This window comes from Phacochoerus africanus, chromosome 7, assembly GCF_016906955.1.
Source record: "Phacochoerus africanus isolate WHEZ1 chromosome 7, ROS_Pafr_v1, whole genome shotgun sequence".
NCBI classification, from domain to species: Eukaryota; Metazoa; Chordata; class Mammalia; order Artiodactyla; family Suidae; genus Phacochoerus; species Phacochoerus africanus.
The window spans coordinates 16,094,645-16,118,675 of NC_062550.1; positions in this window are offsets into that span (position 1 = coordinate 16,094,645).

A 24,031-nucleotide genomic window follows, 5' to 3' on the forward strand; every position below is an offset into this window, starting at 1 on the left:
CCGTACAGTCTGGTTAGACATTCTGGCTGAATATTAGCCTTGACTGGGACACTGGGTGCAACGTTTGAGAATCTGCTGCTCTCCTTTAGCAGTGTATTAGGCATGTTCTGCCAAGAGGCACTGCCAGGGCTAATGTCTCTAATCAGTCAAAAGAAGGGGAACACACATCTACTGAGCACTTCATCTGCCGCCAGTCCTGGGCTGGGCATATTATTTAATTTGACTTTCTAGTCCATGTGGTTTTATTTCAAAATAATCCAAAATCGCAAACCTCAACATCCCTTTTCCTCCAGGCCCCCAATTTCCTCTCTCTGCATCCACTCTAGCAGTGCGACTGGCAGGTAAAAAGTGCTCCTAGGACCTCGGTGGTTGATTAAAACCAGCTTAGGAAAAGTGGGCTGTCATATGGGTCTGGCTGGGACCAGCACCTCTAGCAAAACCAGAAAAGGCCAACAGCAAGACGGCCAAATGGGCCTCCTTTTCTGTCTGTATTCACACCTCATATTTCCCTGTCGCATGTGACACGGTGGAGATTTTACTCTGAAGCTGCCTGGTTGGCTCACGGGTGCAGACATAATGGCCTAGAAATGCTTATTCTTTCAACTCATTATTATTATTGTTTTATTGAAGTAGTGGCTCAAGATTGATAAGTCTGTTCTTTGTGAATGTTGGCTCGCTTCAAGACCAGACCCCTGGGTCTGGCTTGGAAAAGAACTTGAGCATGAACTTCACAGACTGCATGTTCAGTTCCTCCTGGACTTGCTCACCGGACTCCCCAGTGTATTGGGGAGTCAGTCCAAGAATGTGGCAGGGCTTGGGTTCTGTTCGGCTTTTAAAAATCGTTGGTGGTGGTGATAGCCCCACGCAAGGATAGAGCCTTCAGAATCAAGAGGTCTGGCAACTCTCATCTGGGAAGATGATTTCATTTCTGTGTTCCTGCCCCACCATCGCAGGACATCAGAGCTGAGAATGAAATTATTGGAGTTCCCGTCGAGGCACAGTGGAAATGAATCCAACTAGGAACCATGAGGTTTTGGGTTCGATCCCTGGCCTCGCTCAGTGGGTTAAAGATCCGGCGTTGCCGTGAGGTGTGGTGTAGGTCACAGATGTGGCTCGGATCCTGCGTTGCTGTGTCTGTGCTGTAGGCTGGCAGCTCCAGCTCCAGTTCAACCCCTAGCCTGGGACCCTCACAGGTGTGGCCCTAAAAAGCAAAATAACTAACTAACTAAATAAATAAGAAATTATGTCATCAGTCGCATTAACATATGGTGTCTTCCATTCGTCCAGGCACCAGACCTGGAACAGGGGTGTAGCAGTGCACAGAGATGATACATTTTCCCATCATTCATTCAATGATTATTTACTAGGTATACACTGAGAGGGCCAGACCCTGGGTTGGGTGCAGGGAAGGTTGAGAGTGATAAGGTGCAATCTCTGCCTTATAACCTTGTAGTTAAGAACATGAGCTGGGAGTTCAAATCCCAGACCTACCCTCTCGTAGCTGGGTGCCCTTGGGCACGTCGACCCAACTCTGTGTTTTAGTTTCCGTGTCTGTAAAATAGGGATAATAGTAGCACCTATCTTACAGGGCTGCTGTTATTAAGTGACCAAAATGTTAGGTCTTAGGAATAGTATCTACTAAGTGCTCAGTGAATGTCAGCTGTCATTATTAGTAATAAGTCTCCTCTTCAATCAGGGAGACAAACAGGCCAAATCTCATAATATGATGCCATCTGTAATAAATGAAGGGTTATGGAGTAGAGAACAAAACATGCAAACTTTTTCTTGCTGCATCAGGTTTCACATGAAAGGGATTTTGGGGAGTCGGGGTAGGAGGAGGTGGTGAGGAACCCTCAGCAAAGGGAACAATGTGAGCAAAGGTACAAGATGTTTGCGAACTCAAGATGTGATTAAGAAGACCAAGAATAGGAGTTCCTGTCGTGCCGCAGGGGAAACGAATCTGACTAGTATCCATGAGGATGCAGGTTCAATCCCCAGCTTCACTCAGTGGGTTAAGGATCTCGTGTTGCCATGAGCTGTGGTATAGATTGCAGACGCAGCTCAGGTCTGGCATAGCTGTGGCCATGGTGTAGGCCAGTGGCGGTGGATCCAATTCGACCCCTAGCCTGGGAACCTGCATATGCCACTGGCACGGCCCTAAAAGACCAAAAAAAAAAAAAAAAAAAAGACCAAGAATACTTGAGAAGGAATCATAGGAGGTGACTGGACCAATGTTGTGGAAATAACGTGCACTTTGGAGCCAGGCAGATCAGCGTTTGAATCCTAGTTCTGCCTCTTACTGCCTTAATGTCTTCTGTGAAGTAATTAAAACTTTTGGGGTCCCTGCAACAGGGCTGCCTGTGTCATACAACTCATGTTTGTTTTCCAAGCCATTCCAGCATGGGAGGAAATTGTTGTCACCAAATTGTCCCAAAGAATCTCTTTCTATTCTTTCCCCCCTTGTATTTTACGGAACTGCAGACCAGCTCAGGGTTCGCCTCAGTGATTTCCGAATAGCTCCCCCCAAATCAAGCCTGTGTTCGCAGAGTCCTTTCAGCTGCCAGAGATGTTTGCCACATTCTCCTTTTCTCTCCGGCTCTTATTGGATTGTCTGCCTCTGTGTGGGCGGCTGCATCAATGCCACTGTGGACTCTCAAGGTCTCAGAGTTATTTCAGTAAACAGTCCCTTTAACTACTCTCAATGCAGTCACCTTGTTTCCGAGGCTCAGTGTGGAAACAGAACCTGGGGCTGAGAATCAACTTCCCCCTCAACACTGGCCCATCGCCCTGGACCCTCTCTGCTGAGCTTTCATTCTTTCCCATTGTTCTTAAGCCGTGTGTCCATGAGTATGAGTGTGCGTTCCTGTGCACACATGCGCATATGTACACACAGCCCAAACCCATTTGGCGGTTTGGAAAAGTCTACCAGTCCCTTCTCAGTGTCAAGGTCATAGATGAAGCTAATACTACTGTGGTTTGCTGCTTATACTTTAAATGAAAAATATATTTCAGTTATAGATAAGTGAAAATAAAAATATATTTTTTTCTTCTCCAAATTTTTGGACTCCCTAAGTTCTATTTATAGGCACTTTGGGCTATGTGGACCCCAGATGTCCCAGATACATCTTATGCTGCATAATAAGCTACCTCAAACCTTAATTCTGCTCCACATTTTCTTCTGCTGCTCCACAAGGTGTTAACTGGAATCCTTGATGGCCCTTGTCTGATCTGGAGGCTCCAAGAGCCTAAGAAGAAGTTATGAGCCCTCTTCAAAGGCTAGACCAAGAATTGGCATAATGTCACTTTCACCATACTCTATTTGTCAAAACAGTCACAGGCCAGCCCAGATTCAGGGGAGGTGAAATAGATCTCACCTCTCAATGAGCGAAGTGTCAAAGTAGCATCTTTAATCTGCAGGTTAAAAATCCTGCTCCCTAAAGTGGCATATTTTCCTAGAGGGCTCCCTGGTCCCTCATGCAAATGGCCTTCTGGCAGGCTACCCCGTCCATCTGCCAAACAAGCCACACATGTCAAAATATTAGCACGAACATGACTTAAATGCCTTCATTGCAACTCCCTTATATTCCCAGGACTGTGCAAAGATCAAATGTGATAATACATGTCAAGTCCCCAGTACAGTAACACATGGTCAGATAACATAAATTCCATTCCCATTACCGTTCTGTTTTCACAAATCAATAGCAAATATGCTCAGAATTTAAAGAAAGAAGCACTCATTTTATATGGGGTATTAGGAAAGCTTCTGCAGGTCTTAACAATAATAGCTAATATTTGGTGTCTTCTTGATGCCAGATCCTGTGTTAAGTGCCTTACTGGCTCATCTCATTTAATTGAATCCAAGTCTGTGAAGTAAGTATTCTTGTTTCCTCATTTTTCAGATGAGGAAACTGAGGCTCAGAGACATTGAATAATTTCTCCAAGGTCACACGGTAATCAGTGATAGAGATGAACCCAAGCATCATAGTTACAGAGCCATGCTTTTAACCATCATAGAACACTAATTATCTATTGTTGTGTCACAAATTATCCCCATACTTATCAGCTTAAAAAACAACGAGCATTTATTATCTCACACAGTAAAGACTTGAGGAGCTGTTTACCTTGGGTGCTGAAGGTCTCTCATGAGGTTAAAGTCAAAAGTGTCAGCTAGGGCTGCAGTCATCTGAAGGCTTACTTCAAGTTGAAGGACCTAGTTCTCAGATGGCTTGTGCACATGATTGACAAGTTGGTGCTGGCTGTTGGCCGGAGGCCCCAGTTCTTCACCAGGTGAACCTCTCCAGAAGGCTGCCTGAGGTCCTCACAGCATGGCCACTGACTTTCTCCTGAGTGAATGTTCAAAGAGCGATCGATCAACGTAGAAATTAACAGTTTTTTAAAAAATGAGTTTCCATTGTGGCTCATCAGGTTAAGAACCCAACATAGTGTCCGTGAGGATGCAGGTTCGATCCCTGGCCTCACTCCAGCATTGCCACAAAGTGTGGTGTAGATTGCAGAGGTGGCTTGGATCTGGCGTTGCTGTGACTGTAGTGTAGGCTGGCACCTGCAGCTCCAATTTGACTCCAGCCAGGGACCTTCCATTGTTGTGACTATGGTCATTAAAAAAAAAAAGGAAAAAAAAATTTTTTAAATGACCTAGGCTCAAAAGTCATACACCATATCTACAATATTCTTTTGGTGACATAGGTCAGCCCTATTCAGCATAGATAAGAACTGCACAAGGTGTGCATAAAGAAGCTGAAGGTCACTAGGGACTATCCCGAAGGCTGGGTGCTACAATGTCCACTTCAACACACAGAAAGTACTCAATAAGATAGGCAATAAAATATTTCACATCTTTGGAAAGGAATTGGTGGAAGTGACAGTTTTTTGTTTTTTTTTTTGTCTTTTTGCCTTTTCTAGGGCCGCTCCTATGCATATGGAGGTTCCCAGGCTGGGGGTCTAATCGGAGCTGTAGCCACCGACCTACGCCACAGGCACAGCAACGCCAGATCTGAGCCATGTCTGAGACCTACACCACAGCTCACGGCAACGCCGGATCGTTCACCCACTGAGCGAGGCCAGGGACCGAACCCGCAACCTCACGGTTCCTAGTCGGATTCGTTAACCACTGCGCCACGACTGGAACTCCGAAAGTGACAGATTTTTTTTGAGTGAGATCTAGAAGCCTGGACGATATATGAAAAGTTAGAAAAGATGGGTGGTATGAACCAATCATTTCTCTTTGCTCCTTCACCCCTGATCATTATCACCATTGTTAACTGACAGCAGCAAGGTCATTGTCATCATCATCAACATCATCCTTCTAGAGATATCCTAGGCTACCTTCATAGTTTTGTAATCTATTATTGTAGTTACTTATGTATGTATTTATTGTCTTTTTAGGGCTGCACCTGCGGCATATGGAGGTTCCCAGGCTAGGGGTCGAATCGGAGCTGTAGCTGTAGCTTAGGCCACAGCCATAGCAGTGCGGGATCCGAGCTGTGTCTTCCACCTACACCACAGCTCACAGCCATGCTGGATCCTTAACCCACTGAGCAAGGCCAGGGATTGAACCTGCATCCTCATGGATGCTAGTTAGACTCGTTTCCACTGAGTCACGAAGGGAACTCCGTAATCTATGATTTTAAAGATAGGGACAGAGGTATATAGAGTCCACATGTGTATAAAGTTAAATATATACTGTAAAATACAAAGCAGTGGTCATTTTGGTGAAGTGGGATGGGTGAATTGTGAGCTACGGCAAAGACTTACTTGCCCTCTAGAAAGCCACTCTCTGCTGAGGCCTAGAAAAGGTGGGACTTGGTACCTTAGCTGAGGGTTGTGGGGGAAATAGCTCAGTAAACTAAAGTGGGCTGGCCCCCAGTACCCTTGCTATCTGTTCCCTCGGCACTCTGAATTTGCAATTTCTCATGTAACAGGTTGTTAAATTTGACTTTTGGTGTTTTGGCAAAGTACCCAAGGGTTGAGGCCATCTGTGTAGTAATGCTAAGAGATTGTGAAATCAGTTTTTATTTAAAAAAAATCTTAGCTCATCACCCACATGGGGACAAACAATAGGGTGGGAGTGGGGATTAATCTAGGAAGACCAGAGAATGAGTAGCCAGAGCGGGGAAAGGGAGGTGTGTGCTTCTCTCCTCTTCCTCCAAACCAGATGTGGAGGCCTTCGGAGAATCACTTGGAAATTTCCCTGGCAATGAAGGGACTGAGTGAGTGGTGTACAACTCTGCTTGGAAGGTCTAAAGAGAGAGTCAGACTGGATTTGCCTTGATGAGAACGAGAAGATGGGCCACACTGGTGTGACTAGTCCTCCCAGTGGCAGTGGAAGCCTGGGTATGGTCTCAAAAAAGAGGAGTCAGACTTGTGCCATTTCGACAGGGTCCCCATCCAAGCGGTCCCATGTGAGGCACAAGGTGGCTTCCACAGCGGGTGTCTGAATAGGACAGGGGCTGGCAGTGAGGGGTTGAGAGGTCAACTGGGGAAGGCAGAGCCCATGTCGGGAAATTCCAGGAGGCCAGTTCCACCACGAGCAGAAGGGAGTGGAGAGGAGGTCCTTATTGCGAGGAGGAATCAGTGTTTGACCTTCTGCGTTAATGAGGACATTCGACCAGTATCAGCGAATGGCTCCAAAAAGCCTTCTCACTTTCTTTACCTTTGCCATCTCTCCTTCCTGCCAACGAAGCAGTGGGTGGGGGAGAAGGGTAAGACCCAGCAAAGGAGCCCGTGCCGTCGCTTTCCTCAGCTTCTGAGCCTTAGCCAGGTCCAAGATAAGGCTGGCGGGGGCGGGGGGGGGGGGACTTTTCAACTGGAAGAAAGATCAGAACTTTGCCATTAGACTAAACGGGACTTTACAAATTACCTAAAGCATGAGATTATTCTTTAATACCCAGGAGTAGCCAGAATAGAATAACAGAAGATATAAATATAAGATCTGTAGAAGATACCTAAGATTTCTCAGGAATAGGAAGATGGAGCAGGTTTGAAGAGGCAGTGATGAGAAAATAAAATTGCTTTCAATGGATTCCACTTCATTCGGGAAGCTGGTTAACATTTAAAAGATGCTCCTTTTCTGCTGCACTTCAAGCTCCATGAGGGCAAGAGTGAATGTTAGTCTTCTTCACCTTGGGATTCCTAGCTCACAGCAGGGGTTCAGCAAAATTTGGTTTAATTGCATTGAGTCGAAGAGTTTGGGCAAGAGTTGGGTGAAGGTGATGCCAAATCTAGTGATTTAGTGGGAAAGAAAGAAACCACCTATGCTCCGTTGACGATCCAGTGAAGTATGTGTGCTATGAGGGCTTTATTGCCAGCCCTGGGTTCTAGGCTTGGTTCTGCTGCCAGCAGGCTGGGTACCTTGGGCATGTCACTAGAACTGTCTGAGCTTCAGTTTTCTGATCTGGAAAATGAAGAGGTCAGTTGGATTGGCAAGTGGATTCCAAACAAGCCTGTACCTGAGACTCATTTGGGCTGCTCTGTGAACACAGGTTCCTGGACCCTCTCTTATCCCTGTTCTGTTTTTTAAAATTTTTTAAATTTTTTATTTTTAAGGCCACACCTGCAGCATATATGGAAGTTCCCAGGCTAGAGGTCATATTGGAGCTGTAGCTGCCGGCCTATGCCACAGCCACAGCAATGCCAGATCTGAGCTGCATGTGTGACCAACTCTGCAGCTTGCAGCCACACTGGATCCTTAACCCACTGAACAAAGCTAGGGATTGAACCCACATCCTCACGCATACTGTGTCAGGTTCTCAACCTGCACATTCCACAGTGGAATCTCTTCCTATCCTTGTTCTAATAGAGGGGGTGGTATCTAGACTAAAATCTCAGATTCTGTAGGGTTTTCTAGACAATTCTGATGTACAAGTTGGCCTAGGAACCACTGGCTAAGATGATTGCTAAGGTCTGTTCAAGCTTTAAAGGGTCCAAATTGCTTTCCTTATCTGGAAAGTGGGAATATTCTTAGTATCTGCCCCATAAGGTTGGTTTGAGGATTAGATGACATAATACACAGAAAGGGTTGAAAGCCACTTCTGGCACATGCTATCTACTTAGTCAGTAATATCTCATACACTATAAAAATAGATATTTGCCAGTAGAGTAGAACTGTCCACTTCAAAATTGGTTTTAAACCCACAAAACATAATGCCAAATCTTTTCTTGTTTTCATTTTATTTTCTTACACATTTCTAGCCTGGGCCATACCCTTCCTTCCTCTCATGTGTTTGTAATTATTTTCTCTTTAAAATGTTTTCTTAGCCCATCCACCCACATCCCATGCTTGCAGTTGTGTTTCCCCTTACACTGAAATTACGGACATTTCTCACTAATTTTCCAGTTCTTATGGCAAACTTCCATCCGTACCTCCACCCCCAGTGTCCCTGAAATGTAATGTTTTAGAAAGTCCCTGGCACACTAGGCGAGTTTTCTGTAAGTCGCAGAGCGAGTTGAACAAGAGCTGGGGGCAGTGGGTAACTTACTTTTCATGGTCAAGGGCCTGATGGACAGAGGGGTTGCTGTTGTCCTGGTGAATGTTGATCTTGGTCATGCTCAGCTTCCCGGCTGGTTTTCATTGCATCCTGACTTGGCCCAAGCCAAACATTTTGTGCTGGGCCAGCAGTTGTGAAATCCATAGCAGATCCAATGGTATTGTGTGTCTATTTTTAGACACCGTGTCCTCAGGGCCACAAAGAATGGAAGTTCTGTGGTATTTCACTGCTTCTCTTGGACCTTGCTGTCAGGGAGCTGACCTCACCTCATTTTTCACTCACCATCAGTAACTAACTGCAGAGCCATCTCTGGATTTCTCCAGAACCACCTCAGTCTTTCTCAGTCTTTCTCCCCGTCCCTTCCCCTGATGGAGCTTCAAGTACACTGCCTGGCTTCTTGGATGGAAATCAATCCCCGCCTAAGGCATTGCTCCACTACAGTTTTCTATAGCTGCAAGGGAGAGGCCAAAGGCCAGTATAGCCTAGATCCCTGAGGCCTCTGCTTATGGAGGAGTTGTTAAGGAAGGGGATGATTAGAGATGGAGAAAGTGGGGCTGGGTAGGCTTGTTCCAAGGTTTGTCCAACCCAGTACGGGGGGCAGGCGGTGGAGGAGCTGCCTCTCACCCTCTTCCTCTGTTATCACCTACCCTGACTTTCCATCACTGTGGCACTTAGCCAATTATACTGTTAATTGCTTGGGAATGTGTCTGCATTTGTTAGGGGTTTATAAACCACTATGGTCCAGGAACATGGTGGGAGCTTAGACAATATCTATTGAGTGCATTCGGAATAAACTACATAAGGAGTGGGTCTCATATACCATTTATTTCCAGTTTCCCACGGAACGTGGACTTGATAGGGACTCTATCGTATGTGTGAATGAATGAATCTCAGCATCTTTGGCTTTGGAGCCAGCCAGAGGTGGTTTCACATGCTGGCTCTACCACTGTGTGGCCGACATTGGATCAGTTTTCTTTCTGAGCTTCACTTCCTCATCTGCCTAATGGAGATAATGGTATCCATCATACAGAGCTTCTCTTGAGAGTTGAATGAATTAACATACCCATCAATGAAAACAAATTTGGTAAAGAGGGACCCTCAGAGGAATGATGGTGGCGCTGGGAGAAATTAAAGTAGAGACAACAGAGCTGTGGGGGAGATGGGAGGAAGAGAGGCAAAGATCTGGTGAGGCCAGTGATGGGTACAGAATCTCTCCATTTCTCTCAACTGGTAACCCTACTGGCACCCAGTTCACCACTTTCCCTGTCTAGATCAGAGACTTGCAGGTTCCCCTTGATGATTTCCCTTCCAGCTGATGGCATACCCATTCTGCTTGTATCCATGGAGGCGCTTTTGATTGCAAGTTCCAGAAAACCCAGCTAACAATTAAACAAAAGAAATGTATAGCGTGTTTAACTGAAAAGTCCAGAACACATTTGGCCAGGCTTTACCCCGAGGTGCAGTACGAAGGCTCCCTCTCTATCTCTTGATGCTGCTTTCCCGCTTTCCCATTTTTCCCCCCATTATTCTCAGGCTTTGTATGGTAGCAAGATGGCCATTTTAGTCCCCTTCTCTAGGCTTAAACCCTTCTAGGTTCAATCTAGCCTAAAAACAAACAAATAAACAAACCCCACTCTTTTACCAGTAGTGCTTACATGCATCCCAAAGTCACTCTGATTGGACCATCTCGGGTGAATGTTCATTCCTGAAACAATGTCTCTGAAGTCAGAAGGATAGAATTGTTGTTATAGGCTTACCTCTAAATCAGTCACTGTGGCCTGGGGAATTCTGTGCTCTGACTGACTAGGTTTGGGTCACAGGCCTTACCCCTGCCTCTAGGAGGCATAGAGAGGTGGTTCTTCTAAAGAAATCTGAGGAGTTCCCATTGTGGCTCAATGGTTAACGAATCCGGCTAGGAACCATGAGGTTACAGATTCGATCCCTGGCCTTGCTCAGTGGGTTAAGGCTCCGGCATCGCCGTGAGCTGTGGTGTAGGTTGCAGACGCGGCTCGGATCCCGCATTGCTGTGGCTCTGGCGTAGGCTGGCAGCTACAGCTCCGATTCGACCCCTAGCCTGGGAATCTCCATATGCCACGGGAGCGGCCCAAGAAATGGCAAAAAGACAAAAAAGAAAAAAATTTAAAAAAAAAAAAAGAAAAGAAATCTGAGCCACTCTTGCCAGGAGAAAGGGGATGGCTGTTGGCGGGGAAATCAGCAAGTGAGCATTATATTCCTTATGTCACTTGTAGGACAGTGAAAACAACTTAAAAAAAAAAAAAAAAACGTAATTTTTAGGATGAAATCTCAACGCTTTGATCTGGCCCTTATTCACTTTGCTGACCTTATTCTCCTCTCTACCTCTGATAAATCCTTAAATCTCTTGGAAAACTTCACTTCCTCAGAAGTCAAAAGAGGTGCCTTGAAGACATGTCAAAATAGGATTAGGAAAATTGGAGTTTTTAAAAAATATTTTGATTAACCCTTTCAACACATGCATGAAAAGGCCAATGGTGATACTATCTCATTTGACGATTAGGATCAGAAGCCTGAATCTGCCCCTCTGTGATGGGGAGGCCCATCCAGCTATACGCTTAGCCTCTGATCCCCTCAGCTCTCCCCAGCTTAAGAGACCCTCTGCAGTCTCACCAAACAGCTATAGGGCCTGAAAAGCACGTGCTTTTCCAAATGCTATTCCCTAGCCCCAGATGCCTTTCCCCTACCCCTTTCCTTTGTCTGCTTTAATTGATGCCCTTTAAATTTAAGCCACCGGTCTTTAGAAGACCACGCCTGTGTCCTATGGTCCGGGGGCCATTAGTCTTTTAATGCCTTGGAGCCCACTGAAAAAAAAATGAATTAGTGATATAGGAATCTATGTGCTTATTTATTAATGCATTAGATAATAAGATCCAGCAGCAAGTCTAATAACAACCGTGATTTGGATGTCCTAATGCATGTAAATGTTCTTTCAAGGTTTCTGCCACAAATGAAATGTGATATGAGAATATCTATGACTAAGTCACAAGTAACTCTCATGCCACTGTGGTTTGTTACCAACACTCTTAATAGAAGGGCTTTCTTTATTTCAGTTAGAGGTTGGTGAAAATTAAGATAAAATATTTACTTGCCCAAGTTCAGGGAGCCACTAAATTTGATCTACTGACTGAAAGTTAATAGCTCTGGCTTAGTCTGATTTAGATGGCCCTGACCTAAGATCTGGGAGCATTTTGTCCCTAACTCTGTGTCACATATCATGTCTCTATCTTCTGTTCTCATAGCTGGACTGACCTTCAGCCAGCCCATAACCTGCCCTTCCATCGTCTACCTACAGGAGGGGTGGGGGCAGTGGGGGGAGATGGGATGGATCAGCTCCAGGTGCCAGTCCAAGCCGACATTCTTCACCCAACAAAAAAATCCACTCCCTTCTTAGAGAGCAATCTAGTGATTCTAGATGGCTATTTGCTGAGGTTGACCCTTGGTGGTCCAGTCTTGGAGGAGGTGCTAGAAGCTTCTTTCTAAAGAGACAGTTTCTATACTTTCCTGGTAGTCATAAAACCTTCCCCAAGAAGCCCAATGCCTACATTTCCTTCCTGATTAAGGGAGTAGATGGGGAAAAGAGCTGTTAATAAGATGCTTGAGCCAATCAGATTTTTAAAAATTTTCTCTGTAGCAAATGTTTTATCACCTCGAACAAGCACTTACTGTGTCTCTCTCTTAAGCTGGAGGAATGGTCATCACCAGCTAGTTGACTGGAAGTTACCTGAGGACAGGACCCAGGGCTCTGTCCCAAATTCTAGTATGCATTATACCTTCAGTATTTTTGGAAGAAAAGCATCTACAAAAAAGCAATGGTGGAGATCCCGCTGTGGTGCAAGGGAATCGGCAGCATCTCTGGAGCACTGGGATGCAGGTTCGATCCCCAGCCCAGCACAGTGGGTTAAGAATCTAGTGTTGCTGCAGGTTTGGCTTAGGTCAACAACTGCAGCTTGGACCTAACCCATTGCCCATGACCAGGGAACTCCATATGTCCCGCGGGCTGCAAAATACATTCATACATACATACATAAATTGAGGTTAAGATCTCAAGAATGAGAACCTAAAACCTAAAATACCTGATTCTTGCTCAGGCCTAAGGCGTTCATTCAGGGGTTTTTACTCATCAAACCAGTCTTACCTCTATGTCTGCTCCTACTCTCCCGTGTCCTCATTAAGTGCTTTTGCTTTATAACTGGCACCAGGAAATGACATGAACCACAGATTTCCCCAATGAACACCTGCTCCCTCTATTTTTGCAGTGAAAGGACTGGCAGACCCCACAGAGGAGCTGAGAATACCTTCATTTAACAACTGAAGAGTGAAGAGAATATAGGTTTTCATAACTTTCTTTCTTACCACCAAAAGATTAAAAAATAAAATAAAAATAAAGGGCCATGCAGCTTGTGCATGCTTTTATCACTGGGCCCTTTTTCCTCAGGCGCTGAGGTCCTCCAGCCCCGTTGTATAGCTATTTTGGATCAGATTTAATTCGGTGACTCTTTTGATGTGCTGCTTTTGTTCTAGGCAATCTATAATTTTTATCCTGGAGCCACCTGGCTTACCAGGTGATGTGGCTTTAACTAAAGACTTTGGTTTATGACAGTTTGGAGAGTTGCAGATTGTGGGGTAGACCAGAAGTCCTAGCTGGTGGTTGGTTTGTCCCTCAAGATTTTAAAAAATTAGGGAATAAGAGGCCTACTTTAAAAAGTTAGATTTTATATTGAAAACCCCAGGCCAGAGGGTGAATTTCCTGCTTCTTTTGGAAAATTGGAAGGCCTGGTAATACTGGGTTCTCTGTCCCACATTCCAGTGCCAGACTGGCATTGAGCAGTAGCTACTGCCACCGTTGCCCACAGTCATGCTCTCCACCCTCTAGTTGGTAACCTTTAGGCTTTCTATTGCTTTTAGGTTAGAGACCAACATTCTTTCCATGGCCCACAAGGCCTGCATAGCCTGACTTCTCTGTCCTCATCTTGTTCCAGGAATAATAACAGCAAACATACATATAGGGCTAAACATGTGCTAGGTGCTGTCTGTCTTTAAGACCGTGCTGGGAGGGAGGTACTTTTCTTATCTTTACTTTACAGGTGAGACAAGTGAGGCACAGCGAGGTCAAGAAACAGGTCCAATAGCACACAGCTAGAAGAATGAGACCTGGCTTCCAACCAGGCAGCCAGCCCCTTGGAGACTCCAGTCTTAATCATCCCATTCCCCCTCGCTGCATTCCAGTCACGTGGTTCCCAGGCGCCGCCCCCCCCCCCCCCCCCCCCCCCGCGCGCTTTTATGGGTCTTGTGCCTATGTGCTTTCCAGCCCCTCCCCAGCTTTCATTATCACTGGATTTTTTTCCTCGTCCTTCAGTTTCAGCTCAAATGCCACTTCCTCGGGGAAGCCTCTTGGTGTCCACATCTCAAGAACTCCTAGTTTTGATTCTTTCCTCTTGAGCAATGCTCTCCAAAAGAAACTTCTATGGTGATAGAAATGCTGTCTGCTCATGCTGAGCAGTAGGGTAGCTTCTAGTCCCATTGGGTGCTGGGCACTTACCCTTGTCCTCATGGATACCAGTCGGGTTCATTACCACTGAGCCACAACAGGTACTCCATGGGTGGCACAGCTCCTTTGAAGCTTTCGCCTCCTGTAGGAATTACAGTCTCTCGACCCTGCTGATTTGATCTGTATGTCTCTGCCACAAACCCATAAATAAGCCCCATAGAGGTAGACATGACTTCTTTGCTTCCTGCTGTATCCCTGACCCTGTAGTTAGTACCTGGCACATCCCACGTGCTGCCTAAGTGGACAAACTTCACAGCTCTTGTCTCTACCAGAAAAGAATGTGTACGACAGGGATAGTCTGAAGCCCCAGGGCAGAGGGTGGCTTTGCAACAATGTGGATGTTGAGGGCAGAACTGCATTTGTACGCAGGCCCCAAAACTTAAGAGCTTTGTGAAATTGGAAATTTTCCATTTCCCATTAGGAAAATGGAGATGGAAGTAATTTCTCAGAGGATTGTGAAGCATGAATGAATAATCACTGAGAATAATAGTTAAGATTTCTGGCGAGGTTATTGCCACATCTTCTTAGAGTTTTCTACATGTCATTTCGAGGAACTGAGGCACAGAGGGGCTGGGTGACATGGGGACGTGTAGGGTGATGCAGTAGGGCAGCCCGGTTCAAACTCACCTCTTTCCTTCCCCAGCATGCACTCTTAACCATCAAGTAAAAAGCCCCAGCTCTTGGTAAAAATCCTAGTGTGTTTCACTGTTGCCCACCTCCCCACCCCCATCTTTATCCCCTCCCCCTCCTTTCCTCACCTCGCACCAGCTTCTCCCTGGTCCAGCTGCAGCAGTGAAACTCCCCCCTGTTGGTTTGGGCCCTTTCTGGGGCCGGCTCTGGGCAGCCAGTGCCTTTGTGGGGTCCAGGTGGCTAAGCCCAGCAGGGCGGAGGGCTCCTCCCTCACAGTAGCTCCAGAGGCCCTGAGGCTGGGGGACAGGCAGGGCGCCAGGTGTTAGTGAATGGGCTGGCACGCTGGCCAATCTCTCCGCTGACCCTGCTGCCGCCCCTGACCTTGTGTGACTCCACCAGTCACTGTGAGCCTGGGCCAGCTGTGGTGAGAGGTCAGCTGCTCTGTCCCCAGCAGGGCGATTTCCATTTAGGCTATTGGAGACTGCCCTTTGAGGGATTCAGACTCAGAGGCTGAGAAGGGGGTGTTGGAGGGAGGAGGGAGAAGGGAGAAGAGAAAGGGGAGGAGGGAATGAGCTTTGTGGGTGAGAGGTCAGCTCTGTCCAGAAACCAAGGCATTTGGGGATATGTAACCTCCCGGGCAGCAATTTGCAACAAGGCTAATGCTAATGAGAATGATAATTAACTCTTATCAAGTGCTTAATGGGCCAGGCACTATTCTGATCGCTTTACCCTTCAAAGCAGTTCTCTCATTTAATCCCATTTGATAGATGAGAAACCATGGAACAGAGAGGTTAAGTAACTTGCTCAAGGTCACACAGTAAGTGATAGAGTCAGGATTCCAACCCAAGCAGTTGGACTTCAGAAGCTAAATCTTTATGAAATAATACACTCAGATGATCTCATGTGCATGTTGGGAGACATAGGGCTTGGCTATTGGGTATGCCTTGGAAATGGAGCTGGCTGAGAACCTAGTCCATGACTTCCACTTCAGTCACATGTTAAAAAAAGATCAGGACTCAACTATGCTAAAATGGCCAGAATTCCACCTTCCAGCAGCACTTACCGTGAGGTGCTCTGTGAACGAGGGGGTCTGGAGGTAGTTGAAGGCTGGGCAGTGTCTAGAAGAGATGCACAGTGCATATTTGCTTATCAAAGGCAAGCTCTCACCATTGTTTGATCATGGAGTTTTGGTAAAATGTTTGATTCAGTGGAACGTAGAAGGACTGGATGCAGCTCAGGTTGGGAAGAAGGAGGCAGAAATCAGACAAAATTGGGAGGGCCTCTGGATATGGGGGAAAGGCCATAGACCTGGGATTTGGGCAGACTTGGGGACAAATTCTTCCTGTACTGCCTGTGTAACACGGGGCAACTCCCTAGAGACCGTTGCCTCATATGGACAGCAATGACTCTCAGGTCCGTGTGAGCCCAGGTGTCACTGAAACACCTAACACAGAGGGGTCAGCTGGACCAGTTATAGCTGTTAATCCTCCTAAAATAGTTAGTAATAGTCCTGAAAGTGTATTAAAAGAATGCAGGCCTTTTGGGGGGGAAAGGGGAGGATTAAGAGGTATTCCTTGACAAAAGTTTCTGTGGCCAGATAAGTTAGAAAATGCAAGGGAAGCAGACTTCTTTCCGCAAAACTTCTCAGTGCCTTGAGCTGATTTCTTATCCAACTTCATCTCTAGTCTAGTTCTTAGAATTCTCAATTCTGATTTTTTTAAAAAAGGAAAATGACTTTTCTATTTATTTTTTGGTAACTATTTCCCCTTTGTGGCTTCTAAGTTTTAAAGTCCCTGGAATCTTTCATGAGACCCTGAAGTCAACTAGTAAGGTCTCCTGAACTAAAAGGATGATTAATATGTATGTTGTGCCAGGTGTCTTCAGAGATAAAACCAGCATTTATTCAGTGAGTGCTTAAAATGTGCTGGTTACTGTACACACATAATCTTCATTTCTCACAAAAGTTATGTATAGTTTTAATTATCCCCATTTTATTTTATTTTATTAATTTTGTCTTTTTAGGGCTACACCCGCAGCATATGGAGGTTCCCAGGCTAGGGGTCAATTTGGAGCTATAGCTGCTGGCCTATACACAGCCACAGCAACGAGGGATCCGAGCCGCGTCTGTGACCTAACACCACAGCTCACAGCAACGCTGGCTCCCTAACCTACTGAGTGAGGCCAGTGATGGAAGCTGTGTCCTCATGGATGCTGATAGTCAGATTCGTTTCCACTGAGCCACAACGGGAACTCCTATTATCCCCATTTTATAGACTGGGAAACTGAGGCTAAGAGAACTCAACTACTCAAGACAACCTGTGTAGTTCCTTTCTGGCTCTACTGGGTTTAAAAACCAAGTTCGGGCTGACACCTAAGTCACACTCTTGAGTGGTGGGATGAGCACAGGCTTTAGGGAATGTCAGAAAATAAAAAATAACCAAATAGAGACGAGAAGCTCCTGGGGCAATGATGAATAAATATAGAGGTGCCCCAGGGGGAAAAGTGAGTTAGCTTGGACCACATGCTTTTCTCTGGCTAAGTGCTGAGCCTGAGGAGACAATTGAATAAATTAAGAGCAGGGTCAAGTTTCCTAAAGGTTGACAAGCCAATAAAATGACAGTCTTCATCTACTTTAAGGATGGAAAATGGGGGTAATTGAAAGAAATTGGCTATTTCTGCCTCTTTTGGCAGATCCCTGGGCTGTACATGTGTTCAGTTTGGATCAATTGTGCTTGTCCTGCTCTGTTCTACTCTTTTTTCCCCCCAATTTTTGAAAAATGACTTTGGAGCCAGTTCTGAGAGATGACATTTTCATTTTACATGGAGTTGCTTCAATAACTTAATATTATTGTCATTGCAATAATCCCTTGAATATTGGAAATAAAATCTTTAGGGGACAAAAAAAAAGTTTACCTTCTTCCCCATTTGGGTCTAATGATTCTTCTTCTTAGAAGAATGAAATGCAACTTGGTAGAATTAAGCCTAGAGAGGAAAACTGGAAAGTGGGCTAGAAGCCACAGCCTTCAGGGTCCAATTCTAGCAGAGCTAAGTCAGAGTTAGGACTAGAGGCACCACTTGGCCGTGTGACCCTGGGAAAGTCCTTTTACTTCTCTGGGTGTCAATTTCCTCATCTGTCAAAGAGAGGGTTGAACCAGGTCATCTCTAAGATGTCTTCTGACTCTAATATTCCATAGCTGCAAGCTTGCTGTGTGTGCATGGGAGAATTATGTAAATACACAATATAAACTCAGGACTGCTGGTGAGAGCAGGCTTGGGGTGCTGGGTCTGTGGGGTATTGGAGGTGGGGGTCTGTGGGAAGGCAAAGACCCCTTCATGACATCACCCTCAGATGATCAGAGGTGCCCCCCACCCCATGCTGAATGCTACACCACACTTTGCTAAGACTGGGGCATAGTGGTTACAGGAAGGTTTTGAATCTCGGCCTGGCCACTTTGCTAGCTGAGTGACCAGGATAAATGATGTCACTATACTTCTTATTTATTTATTTTTAATTTATTTCATACTTTTTAAAATATCACAGTTTGTGGTATACAGTGAGGCCAGGACATTCTCGGTGCCAATCAAGTCTTGGGTGTTTCCCGCCTCTAACATAGTTTCCAATCAGTTATTTTCTGAACCTGGGAAATGAAAATAATAAAACTTAACAGTCTCCTGGTGAGGGTCAAGTGAGATAATGTGAATAGTGCCCTGGACATGGCAAATGCTTGATATGAAAACAGCAGCACGAAGGAGGTGCCCAATTAATGCCTGTCTACTGACTCTTGCTGTCTTAGTGCAGCTGCCGGCACCTGTTTAACCCCAGGCCCTTTCTGCACCACACCCTCCCCCTAAATACCCTCTCCCTTGCTGCTTGTTCCTGTTGCCCACTCTGTTCTCTCCTCTGAGCCTTTGTCGCAGAGCAGCTGCCTCTTCCTGGGCACCTGCCTGTTGGCTGGGCCACTTGGCAGGGCCAGCCTTCCCAGCATGCCCCAGGTCCATGTCCTCATTGTCTGAGACTGGAATTCTTTCTCTCTCTCTTTTTTTTTAATTGAAATATAGTTGATTTACAATGCTGTGTTAGTTTTGGGTATATAGCAAATTGATTTGGTTACACACATATACATACACATAGAGATTCTTTTTCAGATTCTTTTCCATTATAGGTTATTAGAAGATATTGAATATAGTTCTCTGTGCTATACAATAGGTCCCTGAGGTTTATTTTGTAGTAGCCTGTATCTGTTAATCCCAAACCCCTAATTTATCCACCCTCCTTCCCCCTTGGCAACCACAGTTCTGTTCTCTATGTCTGTGAGTCTGTTTCTGCTTTGTAGATAAGTGCATTCGTGTCCTATTTTAGATTCCACGTAGAAGTGATATCATATGGTATTTGTCTTTCCCTTTCTGACTTATTTTACTTAGTATAATAATCTCTAGGTCTATCCATGTTGATGCAAATGGCCTTATTTCATTCTTTTTTATGGCTGAGTAATATTCCTATATGTATATGTATATATATATATATATATATATCTCACATATTCTGTATCCATTTTTCTGTCTATGGATAGATGGGTTTAGGTTGCTTCCATGTCCTGGCTTTTCTTTTTTTTTTTTTGGTCTTTTTTGTTTTTTCAGGGCCACACCTACGGCTTATGGAGGTTCCCAGGCTAGGGGTCTAATTGGAGCTACAGCTGCTGGCCTACACCAGAGCCACAACGCCAGCTCTACAGAGCCGTGCCTGTGACCAACACCACAGCTCACGGCAACTTGGCTTTTGTAAATAGTGCTGCTATGAACATAGAGGTGCATATATCTTTTCAAATTAGAAAAGATGGTAACTATTTTTACTTTTTTTTTTGGTTTTTAGGGCTGCACCCATGGCATTTGGAAGTTCCCAGGCTAGGGGTCAAATTGGGGCTACAGCTGCTGGCCTACGCCACAGCCACAGCAACACCAGATCCAAGACACATCTTTAACCTACACCTCGGCTTGCAGCAATGCTGGCCCTGCTTAGTGTCAGTTGGGTCCGATGAGGTTTGGCTGCAAAATCCCTTCACCTGCTCAGGCACCCAGACTTTTTTCTACTCAGGCCCAGCTGATTTTCGCCCTGTAGCACTTTTTTTTTTTTTCTTTTTTTCTTTTTAGGGCCACACCTGGCATATGGAGATTCCCAGGCTAGGGGTCAAATCGGAGCTGTAGCCACTGGCCTATGCCACAGCCACAGCAACATCAGAGCTGAATTTGCAACCTACACCACAGCTCATGGCCACACTGGATCCTCAACCCACTGAGCGAGGCCAGGGATCAAACTGGCAACCTCATGCTTCTTAGTTGGATTAATTTCCACATGGGAACTCCCCTTGTAGCACTCTTCCCTGGCTTGTAGCAACACTGGATCCTAACCCACTGAGCAAGGCCAGGGATCGAACCCACATCCTCATGGATACTAGTCAGGTTTTTAACCTGCTCAGCCACAGTGGGAACTCCATGGTAACTCTATTTTTAGTTTTTAAGGAACCTCCAGGCTATCCTCGTAGTAGCTGCACCAAGTTACATTTCCCCCAACAGTGTAGGATGGGTCCCTTTGAGATTGGAATTCTGAAAGTCAAATTTTCCTTTAAATAAAACAAAGTGTTTCCTCTTTATTATAAAAGCAATTAAACTTTTAACTGACAATCTGCAAAATGGGAAAAGAAGAAAAAATTTAAATCTTCCTTAGCCTAAAACGAACAGCCAAATTCAGTAACTACAATATCATATTTTCTCCCATTATGTTTGTCTACATGAAATGTGTCTTAACATAATTGGGATCATATAATTGTACATAATTGTGTACCTTTGTATTTCTATAATATTATAATAATATCACAAATTCCTTTTAAGTGCTCCTGGTAAAGTGTATCTAATACTCCATCAAGGAGGGCTGGCCCATGATTTTTTAATTTCCTTTTTGTTCATTTTTTTTTTTTTTTGTCTTTAAAGGCCCACACCCGTGACATCTGGAAGTTCCTAAGCTAGGGGTCGAATTGGAGCTACAGCTGCCGGCTACACCACAGCCACAGCAACGAGGGATCCAAGCCGCATCTGCCAGCTACACCACAGCTCATGGCAACACTGGATCCTTAACTCACTGATCGAGGCCAGGGATTGAACCTGCGTCCTCGTGGTTACTAGTCAGATTCGTTTCTGCTGAGCCACGACGGGGACTCCCTCTTTGTTCATTTGAAAGATGTTCATTGAGGACCCAGGCTGGGTTCAGCACTATGTGAACTGTTGTGTTCATTTAGGTTGTGTTCATTTTTCTAATGGTGTACATAGTCCTGGGGTGAACAATTTTCTACATGATAAATTTTTTTTCAAGATTGAGATTATCTTTTTAGGCTAGTTTCCTAGAAGTTGGAGGCAGTTGACTATAGTTAGTGGAAAAAATCTTAGGTCTCTGAGTCAGACAACTGGTGCCACATCCCAGCTCCACCTTTTAGTATCTAGATGACTCTGGACAAGTCACATCCCCTCTTAGAGCTTTGGCTTCTTGTCTCTACAATATAGGTTAGAAAGTGTAACCCATTCTTATTGTAAAGATTCAGGGGTAAGTGCCGAAATGAGGTCTGCCAGGTATTAGTATTGAACAATAACCACCACTACATAATATATCACATTATCGAATTCGAGGGTATGAACATTTGGGGAGTTCCTGTCCTGGCTCAGTAGTTAACGAACCTGACTTGTATCCATGAGAATGCAGGTTCGATCCCTGGCCTCAGTGGGTTAAGGATCTGGAGTTGCCGTGAGCTGTGGTGTGGGTTGTAGACGAGGCTCGGATCCTGCGTTGCTGTGGCTGTGGTGTGGGCCAGCAGCTGCAGCTCAGACTCAACCCCTAGCCTGGGAACCTCCATATGCCAAGAGTACGGCCCTAAAAAGACCAAAAAAAAGGGGGGTATGAACATTTGGGACATTCTGTAGACTTTTTCCTTTTTCCTTTTTCCTCTCGTTTACGCTTTCTAGCTGTCCTCTCATTTCAGCTAACTCTACACCTGGCAGTGTCTCAACTAGCCTCTTCTCACTCTTGTTTCCCCAGGAAGACCTCTCTGTGAGGCCACAGGGAAGGAAGTGGGCTTTGAGGTATAATCTACAGAGATCTGAATTCTTTGCCCCCCAAACTGTCTCCTTGATTGGCCTCCCTTAATGCTCGTATCTTCCCTGTCGCAGGGACTTCTCTGGCCCAGAACCAAGAGCTCTCTCTGGATTTCCTACCAGAGGGTGCAGTTTGCAGTGTGTCTCTGTCCTGGAAGATCCCAGGAAGGAACCCCTCTGAATCCAGGCTCTTCTGCCTGCAGGAGTCAATGCTCCCTTCCTCTTCCCCGCCCCCTGCACCCCGGCCCGAGAGCTGAGAGAAACCAGAGGGGGATGTGAAAGCCCCTGGGCCTGTGGGGTGGCAGTTGGATCTGATGAAGTTTGGCTGCAAAATCCCTTCACCTGCTCAAGCACCCAGTCCTCCACTCAGGCCCAGCAGACGTTCGTCTTGTAGAACTCTTCCCTGGCATTGCCACGTCTTCTGATTTTTATTTTTTATTTTCATTTTTATTTTTATTTTATTTTATTTTATTTTTTGTCTTTTTAGGGCTGCTCCCCCAGCATACGGAAGTTCCCAGGCTAGGGGCTGAATTGGAGCTACAGCTGCTGGCCGACACCACAGCTTATGGCAATACCGGATCCTTAACCCACTGAGGAAGGCCAGGCATCGAACCGGCATCCTCATGGATACTAGTCAGGTTCATTACTGCTGGGCGATGACGGGAACTCCCTCTTCTGATTTTTAAAAGATAAGCTCACATGGAGTTCCCATCATGGCTCAGTGGTTAACAAATCTGAGTAGGAACCATGAGGTTGTGGGTTCGATCCCTGGCCTTGCTCAGTGGGTTAAGGATCCGGCGTTGCCATGAGCTGTGGTGTAGGTCGCAGAAGTGGTTCGGATCCCGAGTTGCTCTGGTTCTGGCGAAGGCCAGCGGCTACAGCTCCGATTCAACCCCTAGCCTGGGAACCTCCATATGCCTCGGGTGTGACCCTAGAAAAGGCAAAAAGACAAAAAAAGAAAAAAAGAAAAAAAAAAGATAAGCTCACATACCTGGATTTCAAATCATAAAATAATCTCCCAAGTTTTAAATGTTAGCATACTCTTATCTTTTCCTCTAACACCCATCCCAGCTATCACTTCTCCTGGGGAGTCATCCCTTCTCCCCAGTCTCCTCTGTGCCCCCCTCCCCATCACTCTCTTCTCTCCATCATCATCATCTCATCACCATGTATAACCCTCCATGGGCTGCTTACCTGTGCGTCTCTCACATGTGACCCTGAGTTATTTGAAGGCAACTGCCCAGACTGACTCATTCACTTTCCTCTGGCCCAGCACAGGGCTACGTAGAGAGAGTTATTCAATAAATTTCTAGAGTGAACTGATGAATCAGTGGCCTGAGGAAGAGCTAAAGCTGGCAGATGTTATGATGCAGAACTTGCCAACTCAAGGACCAGGCTGATAAAAACAATAACAAAAGTCCTATTTTGTGGGTTAAGCAAACTTCCCAACAAAACACACCTGGAGCCACTACTCTGCCATCCTTGCATATCCCTGTGGGCAAACGGACTGTACATGATGCTCTGGAAAATAGCTATGCTCATGGGCAAAGATGAGAAAAAGAAACAGGATACAAATGATATCAATTGTTAGGGTAGCCAGGATACAGGTGAGGTTCTTGCCACTAAAAATGTATTATGGGAGTTCCCGTCGTGGCACAGTGGTTAACGAATCTGACTCGGAACCATGAGGTTGCGGGTTCGGTCCCTGGCCTTGCTCAGTGGGTTAAGGATCCGGCGTTGCTGTGAGCTGTGGTGTAGGTTGCAGACGCGGCTCAGATCCTGCGTTGCTGTGGCTCTGGCGTAGGCCGGTGGCTACAGCTCCGATTAGACCCCTAGCCTGGGAACCTCCATATGCTGCCGGAGCGGCCCAAGAAATAGCAACAACAACAACAACAACAACAACAACAAATAAATAAATAAATAAAATAAAATAAAAATGTATTATGGTTTGAATGAAAAATGTGGTTAGTTGGAAATAGTTTTGATAGTGAGACATGCAGAAAGGTACACAGAAGATCGTGATGCACATCCATGTACCTGCCATTTTGAATTGCTGTTGACGTTTTATATTCTTTCCCTCAAATCTTTTTATATGCATGAAAATTTTAAATTATGATAACATGGAAATTTTCTTTTCCCTTCTTTCTCAGTCTACTTCCCTACCTCCTCCTTCTCC